This window comes from Octodon degus, unplaced genomic scaffold, assembly GCF_000260255.1.
Source record: "Octodon degus isolate 3935 unplaced genomic scaffold, OctDeg1.0 scaffold00016, whole genome shotgun sequence".
Taxonomy (NCBI): Eukaryota; Metazoa; Chordata; class Mammalia; order Rodentia; family Octodontidae; genus Octodon; species Octodon degus.
In genome coordinates this window covers 13,828,221-13,836,134 of record NW_004524592.1, presented here as the reverse complement: position 1 = coordinate 13,836,134, position 7,914 = coordinate 13,828,221, and the positions used below count along the sequence as shown (strand labels likewise).

General features: G+C 40.1%; 1 pseudogene; it reads right to left on the bottom strand.

Moving 5' to 3' along the window:
• LOC101592491 overlaps positions 1 to 1,962 on the bottom strand; it is a 13,412-nt pseudogene extending 11,450 nt beyond the window's left edge.
• Positions 1,963 to 7,914: the final 5,952 nt, after the last annotated feature.

Here is a 7,914-nt window from a genome sequence, read left to right as displayed (position 1 = left end):
TCCCGGACGCGGCAGAAATTCCTACACGGAGGGTGGGGTGGAGGAGGTACTGTGGAGTGGTGGGGGGCAACCCAAGGGGGTGGGAGAGGGTCTCGCCCATGCTGCGCCTGGGCTGGGACTGGTCCTGCTGGCGCAGGGTAGCAGGAAGCTCTCCACACACTCACCGGACCTGGGCTAGGACTGGTCTGGGGGTTCCTGGAACTCTGCAGAAATTCCTGGAATTTGTTTTCTTGAAGGACTTGTAGCACTTTGTTCCATGCTCTTCTTGCCTTGATGGTTTGTGAAGAGAAATCTGCTGTTATTCTGATGGGTTTCCCTTTAAATGTGACTGTGCTTTTTTTTTTTTTTTTTTCCCTCTTGTGATTTTTAGTATATTGTTCCTGTGCTAGATTTCTGGGATCTTGACTGTTACATGTCTTGGTGTGTTTTTAATTGGGTTGATGTTATTTGGAGTTCTGTATGCTTTGGTTAGCTGAATGTCAGATTGTTTCCCCATATTTGGGAAGTTTTCTGCTATTACTTCTGTCCATATTCTTTTTATATCATTTATATAGACTTCTTTCTCATTGATGCCTACTACTCTTATATTGTTCATCCTTGCATCATCTTGCAGATGTTGAATTATTTTTTCCTGCATCCTAGTTGTTTTTAAGAGATCTTTTTTACCTTTTCAATAGCTGCAGTGGTGTCTTCAAGGTCTGAAAGTCTATTTTTACTTTCTTTCAAATGGATTTGCCAGCTTGTGATTTAGGTTTTAATTTGCTGTAGAGCACTTTGAATCTGCTTCATGTGATCTATATCTTTCCTATATTGCTCATTGAAGGTTTCCATCATTTTCATATTATGCTCTACTTTTTTTTTTAAATCAGTGTCTTCTTTAGAAGCACTTAGTACTTCTTTCATTATAGTTATTATTTCTTTTTTATTTCAGAAATTATGATCTGATTTCCTCTATACTTTTCTGCAATTGTTTCTTTACTTCAACCGCTATTATTTCAGAGATTTCAGGTGTGTGATTTCCAATTTCTTCTATGCTGTTGTTTCCTGCATTTGTTCTGGGTGGGCTCAGGGCCTGAGAATACATTTTGCTCCTTCTCTTTGTCATTTTGTGTAGCACTGTTTTCTGACCTTTGGTGGAGAGCTTTTGTAGAGTTATTACCTTAGTACTAGGTCCGGATCTACCAAGTTCAAACTTGTCCAGGTGGGTGTGGCTTGGGTCTGGCTGCTGTGCTCCACTTCTTACTGCTGTAGCCTTTGGAGCTGAACCCTCTGTGCCACTCTGGCAAGATGTTCTGCTCCTGAATCAGCTAGGTGGGTCTTGCCTCTAGCTTCTCTTCAGAGAGTTCTGCCCCAGGGTTCCACACCCCACCTGTCTGATGGATGAACTTCCATTCATATGCTGGGCCTGGGCTCTGGGTTGATTGAGAGTCTGGCGGGCCCCTGGCTGTCTCACTCACAGGCTGGGCCTGACTCTGGGTTGCATGAGGATCCGGCAGGCCCCAAGGGGTTGCACTCAAGTGCCGGGCCTGGCTGAATGAGGGGGAGATTCATTCTTTATGGTTGCATATTCTATGAGTTTGGACAAGTATATTTACTACTGGAACTAGTGCTTTTTCTAAAATTTTAATTTTTTGTAGTACTGGGGATTTAACCCAGGGCCTTCTTACTAAGATGCATCCCTACTATAGTGGTTGACCCATTGTGTCAACTTGGCTGGATGACTCCGTGGCACAGTTCCGGCTGGTGGGTGTCCCTCCCTGGGGCACAAATGGTTCTGTCCCCAGAGTGACTCAGCACAAAGAGACCATATAAAGGGGCTGAGGAAGTAGTCAATGTTCCACTTCATTGGAGGAACTTCAGTCTTTCCATTCGGCTTGAACTTCATCACCTGGCTTGCAGCACACACTCTTCGGCCTCAGGCTTGGATCCTTTGCCTTCAGTCACAGACTCTTCAGTGTCCATCACGGACTCTTCAGCCTTCCATTGCAGACCCATTAGCTGATGACTAGAGACTTGCGTGGAACACTGCAGTGAGCTTCAGACCTTGGGACTGAATTCTTCAGTCTGGGGTGTGCAGACGCCCTCTGCACTCTCCCCCATCTGACTCTGCAGCTGACTGTCATAAGCCAGTCTTCTAATTCCTTATACATTGTATATCTTGTGTTAATATCTGTTCCTTATATTATATCTGTTCCTCTAAATAAACCCTGACCAATACACCCACCTACTTTTTTTTTTTTTTAAGATTTACTTTAAAATTTTGAGACTGGGTCTCTCTATATTTTATTTACTTGAATAATTTCATATTTATCTTCTTATAATGATAAACAGTAGCAAACACTCTATAGGCAAGTCAGCAAAAGTTCAGGAGAGCTTGCAGTAGTATTTTCCTAGCATTGGATGTAGAAATTTCAGCAAACTTTTTTTAAATTGTCTTGACTAGGACTCTACTCTATCACTTAAATACGTGAATGAATAAACAAACAAAGAAATAATAAAAAAATCTTTATTTGTAAAAGAAAAGCAGTAAAGACCCACAGAAATTAAGCATCTTGTGTAGGGTAATAGAATTAGCCTCAGACCCTTAATTTTCTCCTCACTGAAACACCTTTACAATTCTAATAAAGGGTACTAATATTTAGGTTACAGAAGCAAAATTCCTGCACTGCATATTTCAACAAATGCATTTTTTGATTACCCATCAGACAAAACGTTGGGTTACAGCACAATTCATCACATACCTTTCTACCATAAATTTGTAATTACAGCACATTTTAGCACATGCTTTTCTATTGTAAATTTGTAGCATAATAGTAGCTGGCTATGCCTCTAAGTAGCTTCACTGGGGGATACACAAAGCAATCTTTGTTTTTACCCACTTAGTATGATCAACTACATAGTATGTGAAAATGTTAAACTGGGATTTTAACCCATGTAATGGTCCACATAACAGTTTTTTTGCATGTTTCCTGGAGAATCAAGAGGCATAAAGTATATCCCCACTATTCCTCCAAAAGTGTTCTTTTGATTTTTATGGTTTTATGGTAGAGGTGGCGAATTAATGAAATTATACATGAAAAACCATATTTGCAAGTATGGGAGGAGGTCAAAAGTGAATAATTAGAGGTCATGCATGGATGATGAAAAGGATAAAGCCTTTGATGTTGGTCATGTGAGCCAAAGTTTCTGTGAAATGGAGCAAGAATCAACTGACCCAGACACAGGGAATGCAGACCTCCTTAACTGGGATGATGATAAAGCAGCAATGTTAATATATATATGTATGACAGTCAAAATGGTACAAAACAGTTATGGAACCAAATGCAACAAAGTAGTGTTAGAACTAGAACCAGAAACATAGTCAGGATCTTGGCAGGGATGAAGCTAATTGGATAGAATGCCAGCACTGATATTCAGTGTGGGAAATACATCTTACAGGCTGAGTTGAACGCATTCATAGGTCTGCTACTCTTAGCAGGGCTTTCTTATGGTGATCACATGAATGTAAAAGACTCATGGAAAAGTAAAGGGTGGGTGTTTGAGGTTTGTAGAATAATAATCACACTGAGAAAAACTGTTTCCTTCGAAGTTGTCTGAAGTTTGTTGATAAAACCACTCATCAGGATAAAAGGGGATCATCTCCTTCCATTACTCCTCAAATTGCTGGATATCTGTTCCTCACCTGCTGTTTTGAGAATCCGGACACAGGAATCCACTAATCCTCAAGTAAGTCCACAAGTGGTTGAGGCTGGAGGAGCCACTCAAGGCTCTAGGGGAGTGGCATGACAAGCTGACCAGGCTGGGGCTCAAGAGGGTGGGGAGTTGGGGGGTTGGGGTTGGGGGTGGGGAGGTGGGGTGTGAGGTTGTGGGTTGGGGGGAGTGGTGGGGCCGAGAGGCAGGAACCCTTCAACTGGCTGCAGGACATTGCCCTGTCCTGCAGCCCCTCTGAGGTGTAAAGTGGGTGTCCTTCATGAAGAGGTGCTGCAGCCTCTCCTCCACACCATGTAGCATGGGGCAGGTGGGTCTGTGATTGAGGCCACCTAGGGCAGAGAGGACATGTTGGGAGAAGAGGAAGGCACTGACTCTCTCTCTCTGGAGCAAATGGAGCAAAGAAGGCTCCTATGTCTTGCTATACAATTAAAGGTGCTTTAAGCTAGGAAACTCAGGATGACCTCAAATTCATGGTGATCCTCCTGCCTCAGTCTCCCGAGGGCTGGAGATTCAGAAACCATTCTTGGGATGTCTGGAGTCTCAAAATAGTCTGCCTTTGAACCAGCTGAGTATACAATGAAACCTCTAGTAACTGTCAGTGAAAGAAATCCTTAATTCCAAAATAAATAAATAAATAAATAAATAAAAAAGGAAAATAACAGTCAGTATGGTTTCTACCTGTTCATTGTGCAAGAAGTTTGTGGGTAGCTGTCAAACAATTTAAACACAATCGGACTACATGACTATTGATGGACATCTTGCAGCACTTTATGGTCACTGTAGATTCAGGCAATATATGCCAAAAAAGCCTTCAAAGTATGCTATAAGAATGTATGCCTTTGTGGATTCAAAGATAAATGCATATATAATTTAGAAATTTCTCCTGGAACGCAGCCAGTAGGTCTTTGTTCATGCATTAATAAGCTAAATAATGTTGAGAATAGACTTGTTCTCCATCTGTCAAATTAATGAGAGTGTGATGTTAGATAATGGATTTACCAATTTCCAGTCGATGTTACTTGCTAACAGAGCATAAGCTGATCAACATAGGATCTGTACAAAGGAACAAAGCAGAAATTCCAAGTGAAATGATGCAATTTCAAAGCAGAAAACTATAGTACAAAATTTGGATTTTAAAAAGATTTAACACTATGATCATATATGGCAAACAAAAACAAACTAGTACTGCTGATATCAATATTGCACCACGATGGAAACATTGATATGGAAACCTCAACAAAAATGGAGGTTTGGGGGCCCAGCCCTAGCTCAGTTCTTTAAGTGGCTGCTTCCACAATGCTGGCAGCCTCAGTTTGCTGTAGTTTGATCCCCACAACACTCCAGCCATGCAAAAGTGCCCCGAAGGCATTCAAGGAGCCAAAAAAAAAAAATGGAAGTTTGAGGTATTAACTTTTTACAACAAAGCAAAGATGGAGTAGATGCTGTTGATGAATTATGCAACAACTATGATGTCACTCAAAACGAAACTTTGGCCAACAGTTACATTTTACTTAATCCTAGAGATATGTGGCATAAATAGTTTGATAGTTTACAAAGAAAATAACAAGTATAAATTGTTATAGAGACATTTTCTTGGGTATTCAGACTGGAACTCATGAGAGAACATTTCTAGCAGAGGAAAAAATGAAATGGTTTTGCCCAGGGAATTATGCAAAAAAAATTGTGGAGAACACTGGTGACCTGACAGGTACAGCATCACAAAGACCTACTGTGACAACAAAAAAAAGCCCAAAAAAGATGTTAACTATGCCCCACAGTAAAGGACAGGAATACAAAATATATGTGCTGTCAGTAAAAGTCATACTAGTATATGCGACATGCAGTTTTCATGTGTGAAGCCTGCCTTGGATGTAACAGTTGAAGCAAAGATTCTTTCTATGGTAGGCTTTTGTATGTATTTACAGTGTAGTTCACATAGGTTTTTATTTATGATGTCTTCTTTTATTTTTTCTCCATACTACACTTAATGTCTCTCTGGTACAATCTTTTGGTTTTTGTAAGTAAACAAACAGCTGATGTGAAAATGTTGATATATATTCTCAGCACTCATTATATATTTGGTATTTTATTGGTATCTTATTTTCCTGTTGAGTGAACATTGTATAATATAGTAACGATCTCCTGGCAGAAGAATAAGATGGGAGACCTGGCCTGCCAAACAGTGCAGAAAGGAAGCACATGTACTGTCAGTGTAAGCTAGAATTGTGCTTGGAACATGTAGCTGTCATGTGGGAAGACTGCCACAGGTATGACAATGGAGGGAAAGATTTTTTTTTGTTGCGAAATTCTATGTATATTTTACTGTAGTTCATATGCCAATTTATTGCTGGTGTCATCTTTTAGGTTTTGTAAACAACTGCACAGATAATGTGAAAATGTTGATGTTTATCTTAAACACACAATCCATAGTAAGAATTTAATACTTTATTTTGTTGGTATTTTATGTTCCTGTTAACTACACATTGTATAATGTAATAAGATCTTCCTAGCAAAAAAGCAAGACCATTCTGGCCCCATCCCTGGGGTGCACTGAGATGGTGAATAAGACTGGGTGTGGTGGTGTCCACCTGTAATCCCAGCGCTTGGGAGGCTGAAAAACAGGAAGGATCACTACAAGTCAAATCTGTGTAGAGGGACCCTGTAGACCCTGTACTAAATACATCTTTTTAAAAAAGCAAGACCATCAAGATGCCAAGTATGTACTGAATAATAGCCAGGAAAACAAAACACATATGCTGTCAGTATAAATGATATGTGTGTATGGAATGTGTTGTTGTCATGAATGAAGTCAGCTTTAGATGTGGTAAGTGAAGTAAAGATTATTTTTGTAGTCCTCTGTTGGTAGTTTCACTGTATCTTGTATAGGAATTTATTTCTGTTGTTGTTTATTAGACTTTGGACACTGAAAACAACTGGTAATGCAAATTTTGATGCTTTTCAATAAATAATAAATAATAAAAATTGAATACTTTTCTTTTAATTTTTCCCTTTAAGTGCTCACTGTTTAATATAATAAAACTCATGGTTAAAATTAATATATCATCATAGAAATAGTTCTAAACAATATAGATAAATATTATACACCCACCACAGTGTGCCTTTAAGATAAAATTGCTGTGGTGCCCCATCATCTGTGTTCATTTTCCACCTGGAAATGTGGCACATAGCTGAAGAATGACAAGGAGAGATCTACAGTTTTAAGCACTTCTGAGATGACCAATTGCTCTCAGAGGAACAAAGGACCAAGTTAAGAGTAACCACAGCTTTTATTCCTTGGGTCAGTACAGAAAGTAGGGTAAAGGTCATAACTGAGGCTCAGAAATACTAGTTTCTGCAGGCATGGCTTGTAAAGGAGAAACAAAACACTCCTGCATCAAGCATAGAGGCACTTGGTTTAATGGATAACTTGATGTTAGAAGAGGTAGCATGTGTACTACTAGGAAGATATTTTTCAATTTGTGTCTCTTGGCCTCAGTAGAGACGTTATCTCATGTTTTACCCCTAGAATTTCACAGGCCTGGCCCTAATCTACATTCCAGCCTTGGGAGCCTCATGCTGCCACTTTGCTGCAATAAGACATGTTGGCACATTGGCCAGACTCAGTCACATACTTTTTAGCCAATTAAGGGAAAATTTACCTCTATACGGCCAGCTCTCCACATACAGGTGAGCAGGGCAAAGATGAAGGCTAAACAGAATGGGAGTAAGTGTTTCTATTTCCCATGAGAATGTAGTTTGGTGGTCCTCCACACATAGACTCAAGAGTGTTGGAGTCCAGGGACTTTAGAGAACGTCTCTACTTTTTCCCCCTCTCTCCGATCTCCCCATCCTCATATCCACTTTCCAACTCCACAGAATTTTTTCTGCAACTGAAAATTTTCATAAGAAGCAAGTCTAAGTGCAGTTTTTCTCCTTGAGATACCAGCAGGAGTTGGGATCTAACTCTCTCTTCCCTGTTTCCCAGTGTGAGTTAGCATTGGGTTCCCTGGTGAATAGTTTCAAGACCAATGGTTCAGATTTTCATTTTACCTATGAAGAAATTGAGGACACATCTTTATTTTCTCCAATTATTCCTTGAGTAAATTTCTCCTCCTCCTCCTTCCCCTCCTTCCCCTCCTTCCTTCTCCTCCTCCTCTCCCTCCTCCTCCTCCTTTCTTCTTCTTCTTCTTCTTCTTCTTCTTC